We start from the raw sequence: 26,103 nt of genomic DNA on the forward strand, positions 1-26,103 counted from the left end.
ACTCTAGAGAAACTCTCCCATGTGTGCAAAAAGAGACATGTATAAGAAAGCTCATTTATATGGCAGTTAAAATGAATAAACTAGGTTTCCATGTATCAACATGGGTAGATCTTGACAACAACGCTGAGTAAAAAAGGAGGCTGCAGTAGAATGATACATTGGTACAGTATCATTTATGTAAAAATGTTGTTTAGTAAAAACTATGTTTAGAACACGAAACAACAAAATATGTTATTTGCAAATATGTACTTATATCATAAAAGGCTAAATATATGAACCAGAAGGGTAAAACTTTCAGGATAACAGTTACCTCGGGAGGAGAGAAATGGGACTGGGGAGTGGGAGGTACAAAGGAGGTTTCAACTCTATAATGCTTCATTTCTTTTGCTTTTAAAAATAATACAAATATGAAAAAATTGTTAACATTTGTTCTTTCAGGAGCTACAAGGGTTTGTTCCCTTATTTTCTGAAAGTTTTGTGTTTTAAGAAAGATAGATGGGTATATTCATGGTGATAAGGGGCAGAAACTGTTCATTCAGCATGATCTCCGTAAATTTAGGGTGACATTTTTTTGAAGCAGATTTAACTAGATGCCCAATTTATCCATAAAATAACTCAGTATACTTTCCATAGAATATCTAGTTTTGAGTCTCATAAGTTTCAGTCCAACCCCGCAAATAAACTAGTTGTACAATGTATTTCTCAGTAACTTCATTAAGGTGAATTTCTTCATGTGACTTTATGTTATCTGAAAACCACAGGGAGCTGGCCTTCCCCTCTGTTGACTCCTGCAATATCATTGAGGCCAACAGTAAGAATAATTGTCTGGAGACTGTTACAGGCCACATCTGGCCAAAGATGACTTCTCATGGGTCATCATTATTAACTGGACTGCACATTCTCAAATCTGATTCCCTGACCTGCCCCCTTCCTCTCCCTTTCATCATGTCCAACAGCATAAGATTTCATTACGAAGATAACGACCCCTGCATGCTATCTAATTAGGTTTCTGCAGTGAGTGTTCCTCATTCCATTATTTGGTATAAGGTTCTAGGTCATATTTAAAAATATTACAGCTTGAAAATTAATCTGTTTGTTTGCTTGCTTTTGTTTGAATCTTTTCACTTTCTAGATAATGAGGTAGTTGAAGAATGCTAAATCCAGCATTACTTAAATGCTATTCATTTTGTTAGTACTATATTTTGAAGTGAGGAAATTATTCATTGTATACATTTTAAAATAATCCCTTTCAGTTACATAACTAGCAGTCAGTACCAGTTTGTTTGTGGGTATGTGTTCATACACATTTTTTTTATACCTGCCTTGTTTCAAAAAGGTTAAGAGGCAAGTTACAGATAGATACACATACACTCTGAAGTTAGTGAAGAAATGGCAACAGTCACTCTTCACTTAAGTAGGTAAAGTGTATCCTGTTCAATCTTTTATATAGGCCAGAAGGAGGCCACATATACAGCTCTAAACTTCCTCATAGCCAAGAGAAATACTGTCAGTTCCACAATTAGGTATCCAGAAGACAAAACAATTGAGGATAATAAACAAGGGAAACAAGGAGAAAACAACTATACCAGGTGCTAAAACCAAAGAAAAACATTTTCCAGATACTGTCAGAGAACGTAAATACAGCAACAATTTTCATGGTGCTTTCTTATAAATCCCTTGATTTAAGTCCTAAGTATTACATCAAAATAAATTCATTAAGGAAATCTGAAAGGAAGGAGCTGTGGCATGGGATTGGAGACTGGGAGGGTAGGAAGGGGGTGGGCTGACACAGTCCAAGGGCTAAAGGGTTGAACTGTTGGTATTGATGTGAGGCTCATTACCAGACTGATGATATACTGTGTCTAACCCAGGACCTTTTGAGAGTGAAAGGTGTGCTATTAATAAAGTCCCACAACACGTATAATCCAGGACTCCCCAAATTAGGACATATGGTCATTCTAAGTCCTTGCTTATCACCCACTGACATCCTGCTTTCAGTGCTACCCACAACTGTGGACCCTGTCAGCCAAACCACCCTGTCCAATATGGAATGAGTCTAATCATCTCTAGTTTTAGGGGGCTTTGGGGATTTCTAGCCCAGGTAACCAACTCAGGGTAGGCTAACTCATGAATCAAATAGTGAAGGTAATTAAGAAAGACTAGAATAAGCAATGAGTAATGGTGACCTAAGATCCAGTCTCCATCAAGAGAAGGTTAAAGGAGATATCACTTCTGATAATGGGTGGGAGGGAGAATGAACAAGACTGTAGGTAATTGGATGGGTCTCATGAAGAGGAATGAGATGCCCTTCCTTCCTAAAGAGCCTGCTTAAAGGCTTAAACTGCTTAAAGTTGGGATATTATCATAATGGCTGAAGCACTTAAGCTGTAGGTCTCAAATGTGTGGTATGAATTACCTGGAGAGTTTGTTAACAACTAGATTCCAGGACCCCAACCTCACAGATGATGATTCTGTAAGTCTGAGATGGAACCCAGGAATCTGTTTTAACAAGTGCTCCAGGTGATGCTGGCAATGATGGTTCCAGCCTACACTTTGAGAAATACCACCCTAAAGGCTGATTAATAGCTCTTTGAGGAGTCTAATCTTCCCACAAGAAAGAATACATTGGGCTGGCTTTGGGGAGGATATGGTGCCATTTCACCCTGGTGGCAGGTGGTGAGTGAGAGATGGAGCAGGAGAATAGGTGGATCAGAGCAACTCAGCTGTCAGCCACCTGAAGGATTTTTCTATTGAGGGGCCTAGATTCTCAATTTGGAAGAGAAAAGTCTCCATATTCCTTATATGGTCCTAACAATGAAGAGAACCAGCAGGGATGTGGATGACCCCATTTAAAAAATCCTAGCTGGATTAACTCACACTCTAGCCAGCTTCCCTTTACCTAGTAATAGCAGCTAATGTTTATTGATAGTTTACTATATGCCAAGCCTAAGAGCTGTATCTGCTTTTACTCATTTAGTCCTGAGAACAGCCCAGTGGGGTAGGTACTATTTCCCCCCCCCCTGTTTTATGAGGGGTTCTGTGGAGGAGAGCACACCAATGGGACGCCGTGCATAGTGTGGTCTATGTCAGTGGCACCCCTTGTGATAAATGCAGGGCAAAACCCTCAAACCTTGCACACTGGGCCCAACACTGGGTGTCATGAGAGTTCCATAATTTTCCTAAGGTCCCACAGCTAGAACCCAAGTTCTGAAACCTCATACATAAGATAAAGGAGAGACGTGTAGAAGAAGAAATGTCTATGACCCTACCAGGTAGGGAACTGAAGCAACTTGAGATCAATACACTTATCCACATCGATACAGGTAAAAGTGAGAAGTCAGGAAGTAGCACATTCCAGTGAATCAATTGTGGCAACTGAGAATCTCCCAAGTCTTCCTGGATGAGGTCCCAAGATTGCCTCACCAAGCCATAGTAAATGATGGTGAAGAATATAGCCCCCAAGCTCCCATTTTTGCTTTCATTTTTTTTCCAGTGAAACAACACTTAGGCCAAGTTTCTTGCCTCCAATGTCCTATTTTATAACATGTTGTTTCTATGACACCTTTGTATTAGAATGATTTTTTACATGTCTGTTTCCCTGTTAAATTTACAAGCTTCTTGCTAAGACAATGCTTTACCACATTTGTGTCTCTTAATGCCCAGAGAAGACCGCCAGTCCCCCTTGCTCTCTCCCTTATGTGTTAGGCATTAAGCTACCTGCCTTCAAAATTTAGTGGGGGAAGACCTACAAATAATAATGAAGTGCTTTACATAAAAAAATTTGGAGGTAAGCACAGAGAAGATAAATTTGACATAGCCTCAAATCTGATTCCCTGACCTGCCCCCTTCCTCTCCCTTTCATCATGTCCAACAGCGTAAGATTTCATTACGAAGATAACGACCCCTGCATGCTATCTAATTAGGTTTCTGCAGTGAGTGTTCCTCATTCCATTATTTGGTATAAGGGTCATACCTTGCAGGTATAGCCAGCAAGGCTCAGCATGTACAAAGAAAAGTAAATTCTCATGCTGTCTACTCTGCCTAGAATGCCCTCTTCCTTTCTCTGCCTGGATCAATCTAGCAACCTTCACTGATTCTTGCAAGGGGAGGGTGGTAGAAAAAGGAGAGAAAGGGAGAAAGGAGAAAGGATTCTCGGTATTGTAGTTTAATGTGGCTGAAAGTTTCACTTTCACCACCGGAGGGGGGCTATGTTTGGGGTGTAAAAAAGCTATGAGCTGTATGGCCCGACTACCTTGCCTGATGGTCCAAATCCCAGCTCTGCCATTTACCAGCTATGTAACTTTGGGCAAATTACCCTCTCAAGCCTCAGATCCTAATTTGTTAATGGGGTAAAAACAGTACCTATCTTTTGGGACTCTTATAATAATTAAATGGCTTAATATCTATAAAGCATTTAGAGCAGTAGATCTACATGTTACCTGTCAGGTAACATGTATTCAGTAAAGAGTAGCTGTTATTGTAACCCCATTGTTCTCTTTCTCTCATTCCCTGTTTTTACTCCATTCCAAGCAAGTCTTACCAATTCTTCCTCTAAAACAAATACCAAAACCATCCTCCTCTGTCTTCACCATAATGCAAAGAACTGATTCCTTTCCTAACTGATCTCCCTGCTTCCACTCTTACTCTGCCACAATCTGATCCCCAGAGCAACCAGAGTGATCCTTTCCAGAGGTAAGTCAGTTGTGTCACTCCACTTAAAATACTATTGTGTCTAACCGTATATTATACCAACCATTTAGAATTCTCCTTTTCATGACCTCAAAATGTCTTAAATAATCGGGCTTCCTTCTATCTCTCTACTCCCATGTGGTACTCTTACTATGCTTCAGCCTCTAGCTATCTTGAACGTGGCCCGTTTGTCTTGTGAGGACCTTTGCATCTACTGTTCCGTCTGCCTTCCCCACCTCTTGTTCGCCTCCTTCTTGTCCTGTAGAAACCAGCTCAAATGTCAGAGGAATAGACTTTGAGATACCAAACTAAAGTCACAGCCTCCTGGTTTCTGTATGTTACACAGGTAAATTTATTTCCCTTATTTCTTCATTGTTTTTCTGCTTCCCCCAACTGTGCCACTTCACCCCTTTACTTGCTGTAAGCTCTATGAGATCAGATATAAGGGCTCTTTTTCATTGTTGTATTCGCAGTTTCTGGGAAACCCTCCCCCCCTACACACGCATACTAGGCACTCAATAAATTTTTATTGAATTAATTCTGAATGAATTAGAATAGGGAAAGATGGGAGAATGCTGCCAAAAATCAAGGCACCTGGGGCCAATTATTATGCTTTTGCAGTAACCTGGTGAGAAATGATGAGGCCCCAGTTGTGGTTTTCAACCATGGCTATGCATTGGAATCACCTGGAGAGTTTCTTTTTTAAATCCTGATGCCAGAGTGCCATCCTCAGAGATTCTGACTTAATTGGTGGAGGCAGCCTGGACATCAGGATTTTTTTTTTTTTTTAAAGCTCCTCAGGGAATTGTGATGCAAAGTGGAAATCACTGCCCCAAAGGCAGAGGGGGATACAGAAGAGAATAAGGTTAATTATGAATTGGAAGTGACTGAACAAGGGGGTGGCTGGGAAGAATCCTACATATCTGGCTTGGGCCTGGGTGAATGAGAGACACAAGTTTTGAGGAAAAGAGAAGTTCTGTTTTGGAGAGGCTGAGTTGGAGGTACCTGTGGGGATCCAAGTGGAGCTGTTCAATAGATATTTGGCTATATATATATATATATATATATATATATATATATATCAATATTGCCTTAGTGAAGAGTAGGAAATCCCTCCAGTTTTCAAGAAGACAAGCATCTCTGGAAAATACGACAATTATACAGAGTATAAGACCATTTCCACTTTGCAGAGCCTCTTTCCTCAAAACTTCTTTCCACACCAATGCACCATCTGTTCTGAAATGTTCAACATGTTGATATATTCTTAAGGATTATATTATGTATGAGTACTATTCCATAAATCCATTTATACTATTCTTGTACTACTTGTGCAAAGTATCCCATTGATTAAATTGTAGGCAGCCTTCAAATAGTACTTAAAGGAGTATCTAACAGCTTTAAACTTCCAATAAATGAAAATGAACATACTCATCATTATTTCCTTTAAGATTTGTGGTAAAAACAAAAACAAAAACAAAAACAAAAACAAACCTTGGACCTAAACTGCTTAGCTTGTTTAGTTTTCTAATTGGTAAACATTTACTGGGTCACCAAAAATACCAAGTACCGTCTGATAGGCCATGGCTCCTTGGTTTGTTTCTAATTTAGACACACTAAAACAAGGATCGATAGTGATATAGTCAAGTAACAGATGGTGAATGGACATTCTGTCCAGCGTCCATCACGTTGTTTCTCAGTACTCCAAAGAAGAATGACTCTAACTTTTGAAATCGACTATGAAGGAAAGGACCAGGTCTGTAGTGAATGGTTTATTCAACTAAAAAGAACTGATACTAAGCCATATGCAGGTTTAAAATAAAAAGAAAAAATCGAAGTGGGGTGTGTGTGCTGTGACTGGCATAAAGGGTAAGAGGGGATGGGACAGAGAAGGCCGGATTAAAATAACTGAGAATGTATCAGTAAGTACTGAAGTACGAAGTCCGAATACTTGAGTGACTGTGAAATCCAGAGATGTGGGAGCAGCGAGGGGCGAGCGGCAGCTGCCCTCGGCGCCCTCACACGGGTGTTCCGCTGTGGCCACCGCCGCCGGCAGCCCCCACGAAGAGCTGGGGAAGACGTTTCCACGCGGAGAGCCGCAGAAACTCGCAGCAATGTCCCGGCCTTGCTGTCCCCCGGGCTGCCCTCTAACAGGTGCACCGTGAGAGCACAAAGGAACGAATCCTGAACTGCGCGCGCAATACCAGGGCCGCGGAGCTCAGGTCCAGCATCTACCAGCACGTCGACAGGACTCCAGCCACGCCATCCAGCCTCGGAGGCGACGCCTGCGCCACAGCCCCGCCCGCCCGGGGCGAAGCGCCACGGCCGAGGGGCAGAGGGCGGCCGACTGGCCGTCGCCGGGGACGAGCGGGAAGGCCGCCCCCCAGCCGCCCGGCCGCAGGGCGAACGCGTTAAGCCGGCCCCGGCGAACGTGCGTGAGCGCACCGCCGGGTCCCAGCGCCGCCCGCGGCTGGCCGGGTGGGCGTGACGCCATGACGCACGGCACGCGGGCGGCGCAGCGCGGCGGGGCGGGGCGCAGCGGGCCGGGGCCGGAGCCGGAGGAAGGAGTGGGAGGTGGAGGCGGGGACAGCGGGGGCTGAAGGAGGGGGAGAATGGCAGTTGGGGCGCTGGTTCCCGGGAACAGCCGTCAAGACAGAACTGCGGAGGAGGAGTTCGGGAAAGCGGCCGTCGGGACCCCTGTTCTGCGTTCCCCCCGCCCCAGCTGAGAGGCGTCTGGGCGGCTCTGAGGAACCCTCCTCGGTACCTCCTTCGGCCTCCGCCGCCGCCGCCGCCGAGGGATGGGCCTGCTCACCCGCACTCTGGCGCCCGCCGCCGCCCCGAGGAGTTGAAGGTACTGGCGGCTCGGAGGAGGTCGCGCCTGGGCGCGGGAGGGCCGGGGCGGCTCCCGTTTCCGACTCCGGGCGCCCGGGCACGACTGCTGCCCTCGCGCCCCTCCCCGGGACGGAAATGGATTCAGAAATCCCCCGGGAAAGGCGCCCCCTCTCGGGCTCAGCCGCGGGAGCGGGGCCAGTCCTGGGGTCGGCCGCGGGCTGGTTGCGCGTCCCCCGCCCGGCCGCGGCGCTGGCGCCCCCCTGGTGGCGCAGGCTGAGGCTGAGCGTGGGATCCGCCCCGCGCTCTGCCCTCCCGGCCGGGCAGTCGGTCTGTGGAGTCGGCGCCCGACCCAGCCGTGCTGCGACGGGCGGAGGGCGCTCCCCTGCAGGACTGCCCGGGCCGCCGGAGCCGCCGACTCGGGGGAGGAGCGCATTCCTGACGGGTGAAATCGGCTGTAACGGGACCGATTTCCGGGCCTCGCTGCGAATCCAGAGCTGGGGCGAGAGCCGCCGACCCCGGCGGCAGGAGGCTCCCGGGAGGGGCGGCTGGTACCGGGAAGGTTCACCCGCGGAACTGCCAACCCTTTCAAAGGCAGAAATTACACATGTGGAAAAATGGTGTTTCCTTGAGTTAAAGTGTGTGTTAATAAGGGGTCTCCCGGGATTGTCGCCCTCTTACTAAACCTTCAGGGAGTACCCGGCAAGGAACGCCACTGTTTTTAATTTCTAGTTTTCTGTGTCATCTGGGTTTCCCTCTCGTTGCTCTTTCCCCCCATTTCCGTTAAGGGGAAGAAGAAAAAGAAATTGAGGGTTCATTAACCCCGCGACAAGGGTAGTAAATAAAAGAGGAGAGAAAGGGGCTAAGGCTATATATGGGAGAAAGAAAGGTCGCAAGTTTTCCCATTGGTCATTAAAGGTGGAAATACGCGAACGATGCTTTATTCGGGTTAATATTTACTCAAAACGTTGCAGAATGTTCTGTTGGGTTTACGTCGGAAAGGACAGCGTTTCCGTGCTGCTGCGATTTTCAGACCCGGGTGTTGACTAGAACTGCTAGTAAATAAATAGTAGAGGCATAAAGCAGTCTTTCACCACGGTTGCCTTAGAATGTTTGCGATCTCTTTCTGTTCCACCTTTTTTTTTTTTATATATAAGAACATGGCTGTCTTACTCATTTTTTAAAAAAAATATTTTAACCTAGATTCCTTGACTCTTGGCTATGTGAAGGATGACGGTATGCTTTATTTTCATTTTCAGTTTGCCAATTAACCATCTTAACAGGCAGCTTTCCACTTGTTTATAATTCAAGCTATTACCGTATTTGCCTTTTTGTGCTTCTTTAACACCCAACTGACTGAAATGAATTAAAACGTAAACACTTCTCTCTCAGTGGAAAATGGTGAGGATCTATTGTTAACTCTTACTTTCAAATGTTCTTCCCTCACTACTTGGAATTCCATGATAAAGATTTGGAATTAAGGCTTGGGACTTAATCAAATTATGTAATAACAGCAACAAACCTTTTTTCTTTAATATTCTTTCTTATTATTGTATACAATGTAACTGAAGTTTAAATTTCATGCCTCCATGGAAACTATTTTGATGTCATCACAAAGTGTCTTAGGGGAAAAAAATTACACTTGGCAACTAATGGTAAAGTGTTTTTTCCAATATTGTTGACTTCCAGGAGGATTCCAGTAAGATTAACTTTTAAAACGGCAGCATGTTTTAGGAGTTGAAACACAACCCAAGTCTCCAGACAGTAGCTACTTAAAATTTTGTTTCATTTGGGGAAGGCCTGGATTGATCATCAATTAGTTTATATAAGGAAGAGTCCCTTTTACTATCATCTAACCAGTGTTAAAATTTCTTTTTAAAATTTTCATGGTGATTTGTAGAATTTGGGGTGCCTCTTTACTTGACTGAAAGAAACCATATATAATGGTTTTTTCTATGTAATGTACGAGACTAAGATTAGTATCTTTTTAAAGACACTTTAGCATCTTAATGGAAAAGAAATGCATTTCATAAATTTGAAGTAGGAAAAGTAATAAAGTAATATTTTTGCAGTTGTGAATGTAAGACACCGGGGCCATTCTCTTTAATGGGATCAGATTGAAAGATACTATTTGTTCTTCGTGGGGTTGGTAGATAGAATTAAATATAGGTGATTTGAAGCAAACTTTTTAAACATTTGAATCTCAGGTATTTTGGCAGATTCCTATTTTATCTTAGACAATTTAGATTCATCACAGAAATTCTTTGGTTTGTAATCATCTCCCACCCTCCCAGCTTTGCATTGCTTTGCTTTTTTAATCTGAAGGGCACTGAGGATTGGAAAATGCAGCTTTCTGAGTTTATCAAGGGGGAGGAGGGAGAACAAATAATTGTGATAACGCGTTAAAGTTCCTAGTCTAGTGCTGGGCACAGAGTAAGCTGGGAATAAATTTTGTTATATTTACATCTGAATTGCCTCTTTATATTCTCTCTTTAGGTTATAAAGGAGATTTTAGGAAATTATTTGTTTTCCTGATGCTACTAACAAGTGACGATTGTAAAATGCAGACTGACTTTGCACTAAGCTTTATGCTCTTTAATTGCTTGAGGCCCATATGAAAAATAGGCCATTTTGGGTTGAAGACCAAAGAAAAGTTGAATTATAAACTTAATACTTTCATTGTATTGGCCTTGTTAGCACTAATAGTTTAATGATTGAAAGGACTCATGATCATATAACCCAAAAATAGGCCATTTGGGGTTGAAGACCAAAGAAAAGTTGAATTATAAACTTAATACTTTCATTGTATTGGGCTTGTTAGCACTAGTAGTTTAATGATTGAAAGGACTCATGATCATATAAGAAGTACTTTAGCTTGAAGATTTTGGTTTGACTTCTTTTTAGCAAAATGCTGATCTGATTACTTACGGAGAATAGCTATATTTTTGTTAGGCAAAAATATTTTTTCCAGTCAGGAGTAGTATTTTTTTTCTGCCTTTTTTTTTTTTTTTTTTGTAACAATTTTTTGTTTGCTGGTAGATGTATAACATTGAAACAACTATGTTTATAACCACACCTGCACAGTTAAAGACTGAGGAATAATATTACTTTGCTTAACACATCTGTATTTCAGATGGTGGTAGACTTCAAAAAAGGCAATGAAATCATTTTGGGTGTTTAAAACTTGGGTACTTCATTTGTTTCTCAATAGCTATCGTATGTCAGTAATACTTGCTCTATGAGGGGGGGAATTTACCACCTTTCGATAAAGTTTTGTTGGTATCACTTTCTTTGTAGCTGTCCATAAAACCTGAACATTTAGTTTATTGGTAAGTTTTTTTTTTTTTAAGATTTTATTTATTTATTCATAAGAGAGACAGAGAGTGAGGCAGACACAGGCAGAGGGAGAAGCAGGCTCCATGCAGGGAGCCTGATGTGTGGGACTCTATTCCAGGACCCCAGGATCACGCCCTGGGCCGAAGGCAGGTGCCCAACTGCTGAGCCACCCAGGGTTCCCCTATTGGTAAGTTTCTTGAAAGCAATCCCGTTAGCCTTAAAAACATATATTCTTGACCTATTGATGTTACCTAGTATTTTATTTTAAAAATCATTTGCTAAAGAAATACTACTAGTTAATTTGTTTTAGAAGTCCTATTTGGAATAGTTTTCTTATGTGAAAGCTTCAGTAGGACAAAACTGAGGCTTTGTTTTAGTTCTTAAGTTTGTGCATTGAAGTATGAAGCAAAACCCTACAGAAATCACCAAGTTTAAGCCCAAAAGAAACTTCAAAACCTCAGTCTTGGGTCCGAAAATTGGAATTGGCTGCCTAATATTATATATACTTTACATTTTCAACCTCTTTCCTTCTTTGGAGACCCTTGAAAGTCTAAATAGCCCTGCTGTAATGTGAATAGCAGGCGAGTTGCCAGTTGAAGAGACAGTGTGGGAGAGGTGAGCCATACAGAGGGAACAAACTGGGATGCCTGGGGTAGCTCAGCGGTTGAGCATCTGCCTTTGGCTTAGGGCGTGATCCCAAAGTTCTGGGATCAAGTCCTGCAGCCTGCTTCCTGCCTGGAGCCTACTTCTCCCTCTGCCTATGTCTCTGCCTTTCTCTGTCTCTCATGAATAAATAAATGAAATCTTTAAAAAAGGGGGGGATGGGGGATCCCTGGGTGGCTCAGCGGTTTTGCGCCTGCCTTTGGCCCAGGGCACGATCCTGGAGTCCCGGGATGGAGTCCCGCGTCGGGCTTCCAGCATGGAGCCTGCTTTTCCCTCTCCTCTGCCTGTGTCTCTGCCTCTCTCTCTCTATGTCTATCATAAATAAATAAAAATAAAATTTAAAAAAGGGGGGGGAGCAAACTAGTTAGAAGGAGGGATCAAAAAACCAGGAAAAGCTATTGGGAATGTGATTAGGCTTCCAGATAAACACTATGTAGCATAATAATGTATCACAAAAATAGATACCAATTAATATTAGTTCTTTATATTTTATGATTTCTAAGTCAAGTATTGGCATTTGCTCCCCCAAACGATATTCTAAAATTATCCTTATGCATTACCATAAATGCGATAATATATGTGAAATGTGCATTAGAAGTGTAGGAGATAATTTAAATTACAATGATAGAGACCAATGTGTTCACTGTTAAGGTCTCAGCACTTAGTATATAAAGATTGACAGTAATATGTCCTAACTGAATAAAGTATGTATACTGTAAGGTATCTATTTCATCACTTTCTCTACAACAGCGCTGTCTGATAGAGTCTAATGTGAGTCATAAAAGTAGTTTGAGATTTTTTTATTGGCTAAATTAAAGTGAAAAGAAACAGGTGAAACTAATTTCATAATACAACCCAGTGTATCCAAAATATTATCATTTTAACATGGGTTAATGAATGACTTTATATTCTTTTATTCATACTAAGTCTTTGATCCAGTGTGTGTTTACACTGGACAGTGTGACTCTAGGGGCATTTTGCATGAAATATATATTTCTTTCCACAGAAATTCTGTTAAATTAGATGCATTAGATATTTAACTATAGATTCCTGGGAAACATCAACCTAAAGACCAGTTTGAAAAATCACTAATCAAGAGACAGATTGGGTCTCTTAAATTAATCACAGAGATAAAGAGTGAAATGAAAAGGCTATAGATCTGGAACTGTTCGAGTCATGCTCAGGTACACCTGCTTGAATACCCATTTACTTTTCTCAGAATGTTGCACTAACTTTATTTGGCTGTGGAACTTATCCTAGTGACACTAGTGTTCTAATTTAACCTCTGCATTTTATAAATGAGAAAACTATAGTCTGGAGCTACTCAGTCCAATGTATCATCACTAGCCACATGAGGCTATTTAAGTTTAAATTAGTTAACATTTAAAAACATTCAAGTTTCAGTTCCTCAGTTGCACCAGTCACATTTCAGACGCTCTATAGCCATATGTGGCTACTGGCTACCGTACTGGACAGTGCAGGTCTAGAATATTTCCATCATTTCAGAAAGTGCTGTTGGATAGTGCTGGTCTAAAGACACAGCTAATGTGGTACAAAGTTTCAGACCACTTTCTCTTGTCTTCTCGGGCTGAAATTTCATTAATGACCTGGTTTCTGAATGATCATGTTATTCTTTTTGTTTACAAATCTCCATTTGCTTCCCACAGATAAATTTCAAATTTTCATGGCATTGAAAGCCTTCCACAATCTAACCTTTAGTGTCTCACCATTGTCCTACAAAAGAATCCATACTAAGTCAGTTGATCTATTTAGTAAATACATTAAAAAAACATCGATAGTTTTGCCCCCATGACTTTTCCTATGCCTTTGTCTCTGCCTGGAATACTCTTTTCCACTTTCTCTCTTTATCTAAGGTCCTCTCTTCTTTCAAGACCTGACTCCTGTCTTATCTCCACAAATCATTCCAGGTTGGCGATTATAAATAAAGTGCTAAAAATTTTTCTAAGTGAGATATTAACAAGTTCCAGACATTAGGATGGGAACGTATATTTTGAGGGCCACTGTTCAACCTACTACATGATTCCAGAAAGTTTTGATAAGAACATTAGTAAAGTGTATTATGTTTATGTAAAAAGCCAAAGGATATTATTCATCCATAATAAGGTTCTTAATTTTTTTTTTTTAATTAAAGGGTGTTCCTTGCTATAGGGAGACGTCTTTTTGATTTGGCTATATTTGACTATGTTTAACTATTTATCAGGTAACCACTACCATGCTTGATTTGGATGAAAGAATTAGTCATTGTGGTATACATAATGTATCTTGTGATGATAGGCTTTTCTAAATGGTTGTTTTATTTTCTGCCTTCACACCCACTTATCAGTCCACAATTTTACAAATGCCTATTTAAGAAGTGTTGGTTGCTCATAAACAGAAATTGAAGGGTAGATTAGTTCACGCACTATTTATGTAGGTCAGAGATTTAAAATCTGGTGCTGCAATGGAACTAGTCACTTTTCCAGACATTTTATATTACAAGAGCCTTTTGTATTGATTTCTTTTCATTGTAACTGATTCCAATGTGTGAGGTAACAGGACTTCCCTATGCAGTAGTCTCACGGGAACTTTTGTTTTTATACTTAGACTTGCTATGACAAGTTACTAATAATGAAAAAAATTTCTTCTGTAACAATCTTGTCTGAGTTGTTCAGAGTGTTTCAAGACATACTTTAGTACTAATCCAATGAAACATTTATTTTATGGGCAGAGAAAAAGAGTGAAGCACAGTCATTCTGGGAGAATTGTAAAGCCAAGAGGTCTTATATCCTGACTTTCAGTTCAGCTTAGCAATTCCGGTTCAGTGACATATGTGCTTCTGTATTTGGTCTCAAAAGACATGTCAATCAGTTAGGAGAAGACTATCGGAAAGGCAAAGATTATACTTATTCCACTGGATTTACTAAAACAAAAGAGTATACTAACATTTTAGAGAATTTGGAGCTATTTTGAAAACAAAAATTATTTATCTCAGAAAAATCTTAATTATCCACTTTTAACCCTAGAGTATGCTATATATTAAAACTATGCAGTATATTTAAATTGTCTTTTAGAACTAATGGACTTTTTTTTAAAATTTTTATTTATTTATGATAGTCACAGAGAGAGAGAGAGAGAGAGAGAGAGAGAGAGGCAGAGACATAGGCAGAGGGAGAAGCAGGCTCCATGCACCGGGAGCCCGACGTGGGATTCGATCCTGGGTCTCCAGGATCGCGCCCTGGGCCAAAGGCAGGCGCTAAACCGCTGCGCCACCCAGGGATCCCTGGACTTTTGACATTACCTGGTCCAGTCACTTCAACTTTCAGATGAGGAAATTGAAATTCAAAAAAGTAGGCAGACCTGGCTAAGTTTTCAGACAAGGTTAGAATTTCCCTTCTATTACTCTGTAGCAATGAGTATTTTAACCAGTTCAAAACTCTTTTGACAACTAGATCTTTTTTTTTTTAATAACCTATTTTAAAACTTTCTTTTTTTAACTTTTTAATGCCTCCAAGCATTCCATCATGCCTGGCATTTTTAGTGTTTCTGGGCACTTCGTCCTGCCCAGGATATCCTAACTATTTCCTATTGGTTTGCCCTTCTGAACAAAGAGGGTCTGAAATAAGCCAGCTAAAATGTTTTAATTTTTTTTTATTGGAAAAATAGAATGAATAGTACTTTCTCCTTGTGCAACAGCTTGCTTTTTTTAATCGATTAATTAATATTATTTGTAATGAGTATTATTAAAACCACAAAGTACTATTCCATTCTACCTCCTAAACAAGAATAGGCTTCAATAGGTAAATGTGGCAGGTGTATGTTTGTGAAGCTGTTTAAGAACTCTCTTTGGAGAGGCTTTGTGGAATGTGGGAACAGTTTACTCTGAACTTTCAGTTTCTTTTTCTGTGAAATTGTAGAAACTAATTAAAGGACAGAGCTTAAAGTAGCATAGTTGAGTCTTTCTAAAAAACTTGCTGAAAACTGAAACTTGCGTATGCTAATAATCTGTTTGAATTACCCCCATTTATAAGTAGTTGAATCAAAATTATCTAATTTTTAATATTAGAACACTGAGGTAGGTTTGTAGCTGTATAAACATGAGACTAAAAACATTATTTATATTTACCTTAAAGAAATTAATGTACTATAATGATGCATTCCAAACTTCCAAATGGCTAACTTTTCTGATTACATTAGATGAGCCCTTTCTGAGCCAGCAGTTTATTTTTAACCTTAAAGTGTGACATTCCAAATTTTATTCTGTAGGTGGTTTAGTTACATTTGTGCCATCTAGATATTTATAATAGTTTGGCTAATATTTGTTAAGTGGTTAATATGTACCATAGCCTATGCTGCATTTTTTTGTATATGTTATTTCACTTAATCCTAATAATCTTGTGGACTGTAGATATTATCATTACTCCTATTTTATAGTTGAAGAAACTGTCTTAGTAATTTAACCCAATTATCACACAGCTAGACAATAAGTGTTAGAGGCTGAACTTGAACTCGGACTGTGACTCCAAAGTCCATACTTTACTCTCTGGATAAAAAGTTGCTGTCATTACCCCACATTTGTGTAGTATTTAAAAATCCCTGCCACCTCCACCCCAGGTATTCTAAATTTTTATTTCATTTCCCCCCACTGAGGTAGCTTAAGATAGTTGTTTCTGAAACAACCCCAAAATCTCAAGAGCACAATAAAAGTTTATTGCCCACTCACACAAAGAACCATGTGGATGACTCAACTCCGGTATGCACATTTCTTCTGTTTTGTAACTCAGCTGCCCCTATGGCCTGCTTGGAGTTACCACTAGGATTACTACATTCATCAAGCCAGTGACGGATGATTTAGGGACCAGTTCTGGAAGGGGCATACATCATTGCATTGGTCAGGACAAGACACATGACTACTGTAGCAGCAAGTGGAATGGAAAATGTGGTCCTCCTATGTGCTTGGGAGGAAAATGAAAATGAAACAGGTAAGTATATATTATCTTCTCTGCCACAGTTATGTTTTTCCCTGTTTTACAGATGATACAAACGGGTTGTTACTGAACCAAAGCCACAAAACCACTTGATAGCAATAAATAGAACCCAGATTTCCGTAGAGCTGCATATAATATGCTCATGTTTCTGAAGAGACATTCAAATAATATAAAGGCATTTAGATTGTATTTCTAGCATCATTGCTAATTCTTTCTCAGTGGACATCAAATATTTTACCTCTTTGTCCATTACATTTTAAATAGAGATAGTCATTGACTTTTTGAAGAATGATAAAAACATTTTCCAGTGGTAATTGCCATTTTAGGTGAAGATGACATAATAGCATTAAAAATATCTTCAATATACATCTTTATAATCAGTTGTCCTGTGCATATATAATATTGATTACCTTTATTTGTATTATTTTATTTTTTAAATGTGATTATTTTAGGCCATATACATACCTCATGTTTATTCTTGCATTATGAACCTGAGACATTTGTTTTAGGGATGAAAGTGATTTTTTAACCTTCCCCCAAACTTAACTCTTTTGGAAAGAACTGTAACTTCAAATCTTAATGGGGGATATAAGTGTGTTTTAACTGAGCTACCAATTAACACAGATACAAATAAAATACTAACATAAATTACTGAGGGCAGAAAATTTACAGAAACTGATGTTAACTTTTACTGGCAAATTATATTCCAATATCTCAGCAGTAGCTGTTAACCTTGTGTTATACTTTAGACTCCTTGGAGAATCTCTTGAAAGCTATGGATTCTGTCCCTAGAACACTTATTCATGATTTAGGATACCATTTTAGAGATTTTTGTGGATTTCTTTGAAGTCTATCCATGTATTAGCTGTTATTTTTAAGCATTTTTATGCTACTCCAAAAATTTATTACTGTGGCTATTATATTTTTAACAGATTGTGTAGGGGATCTCTGGGTGGCTCAGCGGTTTGGCGCCTGCCTTTGGTCCAGGGTGCAATCCTGGAGTCCTGGGATTGGGTCCCACGTTGGGCTCCTGGTGTATGGAGCCTGCTTCTCCCTCCTCCTGTGTCTCTGCCTCTCTCTATCTCTCTCTGTGTCTATCACAAATAAATAAATAAATAAATCTTTAAAAAAAAAAAAGAAATATTTACTAGTTCAGAGTTTTTATGAGAGAGTCTGTCTTACTATCATTTGGACAGTAAGAATTATGCCCAGAGCCTGCGCTGCTATGATAGCTAAATTTGGCAGCTATATTGGGGGATAGATTTATTGAAGAAAATATAGTATTTTCAGATTTGAGGTTGGCAAAATGAATTATATAACTTAAAAACTTTAAACATTTAAATAATCTTTTCAATAATACCAAACCTTATTATAATAAACTTCAGTGATTTATCTCTGTTTAGAGAAAGCCATATATGAAAATCCAAAAAAATTAAATGCCTCAGACTTCTCTTAATGAGATAATTCACGTTTACAAAAGCTCTATTTACTTTGGGCCAAAATTAGCTTATGTATGGACACATCATTTTTACTGCATCACTTTTAGTTGTGGCCTGATGAAAAGATGGTTTATGATAATTCTAGTTTTTAGTAGTCAGTTACTACATTAAATTGTATCTAGCCATACTTAAATTTGATAGGCTATTGTTTGCAACTCTCTGTATAGGAGATAGTATGGAAAGATATTTCTTTTCTCACTGCCTTGGGAACTTTTTTTTTTTTTTTAAGATTTTTATTTCTTTATCAGAGAGCGCACACACGCACAAGCAGGGAGAGGTGCACGCACAAGCAGGGAGAGGGAGAAGCAGACTCCCTGCTGAGCAAGGAGCCTAACGTGGGGTTTGATCCCAGGACCCTGGGATCATGACCTGAGCGGAGGACAACGCTTAACCACTTGAGCCACCCACGTGTCCCAGAAATCTTTATTTAATATTGGAGGAAGTGCAGAGCTAAATTTACCCCATTGTTTATTTACCAGTATTGATTCCTAAAGTTATGCACAGTGACCCAAATGAATGTTCTCTATACGAGATTGTTTGGTCAGATAACCAGTGATTCCTTTTTGTATAACTTAAATTGTCAGCTATTCATGGTGTCAGAAAACCATTCTTAACAATGAAAAACAGTTGCCATCAAGGGTATATATAGTCTTTTAAAAAGAAAGCTTTATTTTGGGGCAGCGCAGGTGACTCAGTGGTTTAGCACCGCCTTCAGCCCCGGGCATGATCCTGGAGACCTAGATCGAGTCCCACATTGATAAAAATAAAGCTTTATTTATTTTTTTTTAAGATTTTATTTTATTTTATTTATTCATGAGAGTCACAGAGAGAGAGGCAGAGACGTAGGCAGAGAGAGAAGCAGGCTCCATGCAGGGAGCCTGAAGTGGGACCCAATCCTGGGACTCCAGGATCAAGCCCTGGGCCGGAGGCAGGCGCTAAACCTCTGAGCCACCCAGGGATCCCCCTTTATTTTATTTTTAAAGATTTTATTTATTTATTCAAGAGACACAGAGAGAGGCAGAGACATCGGCAGAGAGAGAAACAGGCTCAATGTAGGGAGCCTAATATGGGACTTGATCCTGGAACCCCAGGATCATGCCTGAGGCCAAAGGCAGGCACTCAGCCACTGAGGCACCCAGGTGTGCCTAAAAAGAAAGCTTTAAAATGGATTTTGATTAGTATTCGTTTAGATTATGGAACTACCATATATACCCAAATATGAAATTAATTTTTCTTTAAAAATTATGCTTATGAAGAAAAGGGCATCATGTTATTATAATTTAAGTCCTTGCAAAGTCACCCATATCATTCTTTGGAAAGACATGGTCTAAAATGTCTTTGTTCAGTTTTTTAGATGTACTAGAATGAAGATTCCACAGAATAGGAGCCTTGCCTATTTCTTTTTTGGTACTATGTATCTACCACCTAGTAGAATATCTGGCACCTGATACACATTGGTTATATTTATTGAAAGACTAAATGAATTAATACTTATACAAGTTACCTTATAGTAAAAGACAAAAAGTTTAGCATATTTAGTTATTCCTAGAAGCCATTACAGTTCCAAGTATTGGATAATGCAAAAATACCTTTTAACGATCAGTTTTTAAAAGCAGTACAGTAACTCTATTTTAGAGATAATGTATACTTTATGTTAGGCTAAGCTTTCCTATGACAACATCACATGCAGATTCAAGAATACTATATCTCAGAACTTAGTTGAAGATATCCTTTTGAAAACTGCCAGGTGTTTAAAAAAATTTTTTTATACAGCTTTCCTCTTGAGGAAAAGTCGATGCAGCACAAGGCAACTGGAAAGCAGGCAGAAAACCAGGGTCTTACTGGTTTGAGTTGTCAAGGAGTAGAGTTTGGGAGTGAGAATGGCTGGAAATTGATAAATTCCAGAAAGGAGGGAGTTACAGGATGATAGCCTTAAAATCTATGAAAAAACTCCCCATCCTCTCCCAGAATACCTAGATGACCCTTGAATTGTTGATGGAAGATACCGTAATAGCTGTAAGACTGAAGATGCTAACTACAAATGTTACAGGTATCTTTAGCAAGGGGAGACAGAATTTGGTTTTTGATTCCTGCCAAATTAAAGGGGCTTAGTAAACAATTGGTTCTTCAAGACTCATTCTAAAAAAGTGTAACCAGGCCTCCAGAAGTCCAACTTAATTAGCCATTGATTTAACTGCCTGATATAATGCAAATCCTCACTCTTCTGGAGATAAGAGACTCTGAAAGTCTCTACAACATATATCATGCACGATATCCATTATAATAAGCAGTTACTAGAATCAGGAAAATATGACCTAATGTCAACACCATCTCCCTCAAATGGTAGCAAGCCCTAATATTAGCAGAATTCACAGACTTTAAAGCAACTATAATATTTTCAATGACTTAAAGGAAGAAGCATGATAATGACTCAACAAATGGATAATCTCAGTGGAGAAGTGGAAACTATAAAAAAGGATAGACATTCTAGAACTAAAAAGTCCAATATCTGAAGTGAAAATTTCACTGACTGGATTTAACAGATTGGGGATGATAGAGGTAGAAGTTGGTGAACTTGAAGACCAATAAAAATTTGTCAGTCTAAAGAATGGAGAAGAAGCTTTACAAAAAATGAACAGAGCCAATGGGAACAGTATTGAACTAACATATGAATGGAGAGATGAAACGGTAAAAAATATTTGACGAAGTAATTGCTAGAAAATTTACTTATACGATTTAAATAAATTTCAAATCCAAGAAGTTAAGTGAATCCCAAGCAGGATAAATATAAGGAAAACCACATCTAGGCACATCTTAAACTACTGAACATCAAAGGTAGAAAGCAAAAATGGAATGCAGCCAAAGGGGAAAAAAAAGACTCACAATGCAGAGGAATTAAAATATCAATGAAGGATGACTTATCAGAAATGATGGAGGTTAGGAAACAATAGAATGACCTATTTAAAGTTCCAAAAGGATAAAGCTGTCAACCTGGAATTTTAAATTCAGAAATATCCATAAAACATGAAGGTAATAAAAATGTTTTATCTGAACATTTTTCAGATAAAAATTAGAGAATTCATTGCAAGGAGACCTGCATACCAAGAAATGCTGTAGGACACTCTTCAGACTGAAGAGAAATGACCTCAGGTGAAATTTGGATCCTGGATTAAGAAGGAATGAATACCAAAATGGTAGATGTATTGATAAATAGATTTCGTCCTCTGAAAAGATTTTGTAAGCATTAAAAAAAGATTTACAGAAGAGCTTGGTAGATGGGGCTAAATACAAATTTTCACCCTCTTCAAAATATTACAAAATTAGAGAGCAAATGTTAGTAAGTAAATATTGAATGTTTAAAATCAAAGAGGAACATTAATGTTCTGGTGTGAAAATGGACCAAAAATATGAACAGATAAATAATTGAAGACATAAAGACAGTGTGAACAAATGTTTGCTTTATTTACTAATCAAATAAATGGAAATTGAAGTACTTACTGTTTTTTGCCACTCTGAAAAAGCTATTGAAATAATGTAGAATGTTGGTAAAGAATTCAGGGAAATAAGCACCTTTCTGACTGGTGGGAGTACAAATTGAAACAAAACGGTTTGGTAGTTTATTTCAAGAGTTTATTTTAGAAGTCCATACCATCTAGATAGTAAGAATTCATACACCAAAATGTAGCTTATTTAAATAGAGATTGTGGGTGAAAAAGAGATCATTATTCAACAACTGGTGTTGAGGTAACTGACTAGCTATTTAGATAACATCAAATTTTGATCTCACCTATTCCTAACATTAAAATGAATTGAAATGGATGAAAGATTTAAGCAAAAAGATAAACTATAGAAGTAACAGAAAACATTAAGAGAATTTTTAAAATATACTCTTGGAGTAAGCAATATTCTTCCAAGACAGGTATAGAGCCCAAGACTCATAAAGAGAAAGATAAGTGATTTTGAACTCATTAAGAAAATTTGAAATACCTGTATTGGAAAATTGCCATACAATCAAGTACAATTTTTTAAAGTTTTGACACATAAAAGCAAGTGTTCTTTATATATAAGTAAGTTTACACATCAGTAAGGAATATACCAACAGTGGGATATGAGCATGTGGTTAGGCCACAGAAAGTGAAATACAAATGACTTGTAAACATGTGAGAAATACTAAAAATATCTTTGCCACCAAAGCAAATATCCCTCTTTGTCTCCTGGTCTCACATATAATACCAAATATATAGCTATTTAAATTAAAAAGTTTTTTATTCCTTATTTTCTCCCAACTTTACAACCTAAATATATATTGCTACGAAGAAGCTTAATAGCCTGTTATGCTTTTTAATACAGAATACAATATTTAAAATAGAAAGTTTTGTTTATCTTCTTTCTTGACTCTTCCCCTTGAATGTAAGATAGCTCAGGCTTCACTAGCAACCAAAATTAGTGAGCACTAGATGGGGCTCTTGTTTATTTCCTCCTCACTTAAAAACAAACAAACAAAAAATGACTTTGTACTTGACTGTTCTTTTCAACAACGCTAGTCATGTTGTTCCGTGCTACTTTTATTACATGCAAGTTTTTAGAGATGCTGAACATCTGGGTGTCAGACATTGAAAAGAAAAAAATTGAAATTAGAAGTTGTAGATACTTTTTGCTCTTATACTTATAGACCATCAACACAAAATCATTGGATTTTCTCTATATTTTAACCTTCTGAGAAGTAACAGAAGAAGCCTAATTTTAGCTGAATAACAGAGGCAAAAACAGATCAAGAGTATAATGGAATTTTCTCTTGGGAAGTGATTGTCTGTAAACTTTTTTTGCCCAGCCTTCTGCATTTCCAGAATACTCTCTCATTCATTTTAAATCATTTAGCATGTGGGTGACAGTTGGGTGCTATTGAAGTGTTTGTGGTTAGGAGATGTTTACAATTGGGAGAAATCTTAAATCTATAGTTCTTGAGGTGACATGGTGTCAGGATACTTAACATGTTTTTTTTTTCTCCTCTAGCACTCCTGGGATAAAGGTTCTTATCTTTTCACAGTGTAAAAAGCTGAATATAGTAAGATTGTATTCCTTAATAAGGATTGTACAGTGATAGCAAACCAAAAGTAAAAATATAAACAGAATCCTCTCAGTTCCTCATTTTCACTTATGTGTGTTCTACATCATAATTTAACCAGAGTTTATTGGGAATCTGCTATAAATTACACATTGTTAGGCACCTGGATACAAAGTTTGTCTTATATTTCATCTCAGCTAACATTTAATATAGTGCTGTTTTGTTAGGTATTTAGCACATGTCAGCTTCACTTTGTTCCCCTAATATCTGTCTGAATAGTATGGTATGGTATCATCCATATTTTGTAGTTAGAGATCACAGACTCAGTGATATTCTTTATACAGGGATTTTGTAACTTAATGTAGCTAAACCAGGTCTTGACTCCCAAATTCTCCTCTTTTTTTTTACATCCAGTATTGGATTTCTTTTTTTATTTGCCCCTTCAGATCCTCTCTTAACCCTTCTCTGCCTTGCTCTGAGCCCCAGAGGTAGTTGACTTGAACTGCCTCATTTGGTCTCCTTTGTTGGACTTAAGCAGTGTGAGGCATTGGCAGGGTATTGGAGAGCGACAGAGAGAAGCTGGATGTTATTCTTCCAGTTGCTATTGCACAGCTTCTCTTCAGTAATTGCTCCCTCCTGCCCCTTCATTCCAAAGGGTGGCAGTGGGTTCCTGAGTACTTTGCCATCCCTGTTTGGTTCCTTTAACCCTGCCCACACTTTTTAAAATGTGCTCCTCAGTTACCTCTTTGAGAATACTTTGGTTTTTGCCAGGACCCTGACTGACACATACCACTTTTCTTAAACAATAGATATAGTACTATTTGTATGGATTTGAGCCTTCTGACTGTTCTTGTGTATCCTGTGTTTATAAATTGAGTGTTTAAAATCTGGTACATATTTTCATTTAAAACAGTATTGTAATTGTTGATCAAATGCTTCAGCTAGAATGCTCAATTTCTGTAATTTTTACAAAGTATTAAAAATAGTGTGTCAAATTAGATGTATTTAATGAGTCAGCACAAAGTTACCAGTACTTTTACTAAATTTTTAGTCTACAAAGTTTTGACACATATTAGTAGAAATACCTTTGTTTTTGGCCATTCCTATTTCATAATTCCTTAAATATTCTCAAGAGGTAGAAAAAAGTAGGGGCACCTCAGTTAAGCAAGCATCCAACTCTTGATCTCAGCTCAGGTCACGATGTCAAGGTTGTGAGATTGAGCCCCGTGGCTGGTACTGCACTGGGTGTGAAGGCTGCTTTAAGATTCTCTTTCTCTCTCTCTTCCCCCTTTCCTTCCCCTCCTCCCCCCAAAAAAGGTAGAAAAAGGTAAGAACCAAGAGATCTTGATATTAAGGGATATGAACACTGAACTGAAGGTTAACACTGAAGGTTAGATGAGCAGATGTGAGTCTGTCCTTCTCAATACCAGACTTAAGTGCTGTTCTTGAAGTCCATTGAAGGTCAGGAATTGGGCTCCTTTGCCAGCAATAAAACTAATTTCCCTAACCATTTTCTTTAGGGGCATGAGTGTGTAGCAGCAATTTGCAGTCTTGGTTACTTGTTGGAGTTACGCTAGACTGAGAAAGAGGGAAAGGAGAGACCTTTCTCATAGCTTAATTAACAAGTGACTGGAATACGTTGTGACATTGGTGTGACAATGATTATAATTGTAGATACTTAGTTGAAAATACATACTTTAGGATCTGCTTGTGTTTTATTTTCTATTTCAGTAACTAAACTCTTCTAGTATCTCTGATTACATCCCTGCTTTTATTTTGGGCATTCCCACTAAACCAATGACCATAACATTATGGAGCCCAACCCTCATTACTTTATATTATCAATGCATTACATACAGCCTGACAAATCCTTGTGCTAGGACATCAGTTTATTTTTTATTTTTTTTAATAATAAATTTATTTTTTATTGGTGTTCAATTGCCAACATACAGAATAACACCCAGTGCTTGTCCCGTGAAGTGCCCCCCTCAGTGCCCGTCACCCATTCACCCCCACCCCCCGCCCTCCTCCCCTTCCACCACCCCTAGTTCATTTCCCAGAGTTAGGAGTCTTTATGTTCTGTCTCCCTTTCTGATATTTCCTACCCATTTCTTCTCCCTTCCCTTCTATTCTTATATTCCCCAAATGAATGAGAACATACAATGTTTGTCCTTCTCCGATTGACTCATTTCACTCAGCATGATACCCTCCAGTTCCATCCACGTCGAAGCAAATGGTGGGTATTTGTCGTTTCTAATGGCTGAGTAATATTCCATTTTATACATAAACCACATCTTCTTTACCCATTCATCTTTCTATGGACACCAAGGTTCCTTCCACAGTTTGGCTATTGTGGACATTGCTGCTATAAACATCGGAGTGCAGGTGTCCCAGCGTTTCATTGCATCTGTATCTTTGGGGTAAATCCCCAACAGTGCAATTGCTGGGTCGTAGGGCAGGTCTATTTTTAACTCTTTGAGGAACCTCCACACAGTTTTCCAGAGTGGCTGCACCAGTTCACATTCCCACCAACAGTGTAAGAGGGTTCCCTTTTCTCCGCATCCTCTCCAACATTTGTTGTTTCCTGCCTTATTAATTTGCCCCATTCTCACTGGTGTGAGGTGGTATCTCATTGTGGTTTTGATGTGTATTTCCCTGATGGCAAGTGATGCAGAGCATTTTCTCATGTGCGTGTTGGCCATGTCTATGTCTTCCTCTGTGAGATTTCTGTTCATGTCTTTTGCCCATTTCATGATTGGATTGTTTGTTTCTATGATGTTGAGTTTAATAAGTTCTTTATAGATCTTGGAAACTAGCCCTTTATCTGATACGTCATTTGCAAATATCTTCTCCCATTCTGTAGGTTGTCTTTGAGTTTTGTTGACTGTATCCTTTGCTGTGCAAAAGCTTCTTATCTTGATGAAGTCCCAATAGTTCATTTTTGCTTTTGTTTCTTTTGCCTTCGTGGATGTATCTTGTAAGACGTTACTGTGGCCGAGTTCAAAAAGGGTGTTGCTCTCCCTCTGCCTGTGTCTCTGCC

General features: G+C 39.0%; 1 protein-coding gene across 5 annotated transcripts in view; it reads left to right on the top strand.

The window, feature by feature from the left end:
- The first annotated feature begins 7,201 nt into the window (after positions 1-7,201).
- The window catches only part of RNF19A (ring finger protein 19A, RBR E3 ubiquitin protein ligase), a 52,353-nt gene continuing 33,451 nt past the window's right edge, over positions 7,202-26,103 (top strand). The window contains exons 1-2 of one of the 5 annotated variants that reach the window (XM_072734173.1): positions 7,213-7,537; positions 16,296-16,493. The gene's annotated coding sequence lies outside the window, so the exon portion shown is untranslated. Of the gene's footprint in view, positions 7,538-7,873; positions 11,039-16,295; positions 16,494-26,103 lie in introns of those variants that run through there. The other 4 variants (XM_072734174.1, XM_072734175.1, XM_072734176.1 and 1 more) reach the window with 4 other exon arrangements.

Source organism: Vulpes vulpes, chromosome 13 (genome assembly GCF_048418805.1).
Source record: "Vulpes vulpes isolate BD-2025 chromosome 13, VulVul3, whole genome shotgun sequence".
Classification (NCBI taxonomy): domain Eukaryota; kingdom Metazoa; phylum Chordata; class Mammalia; order Carnivora; family Canidae; genus Vulpes; species Vulpes vulpes.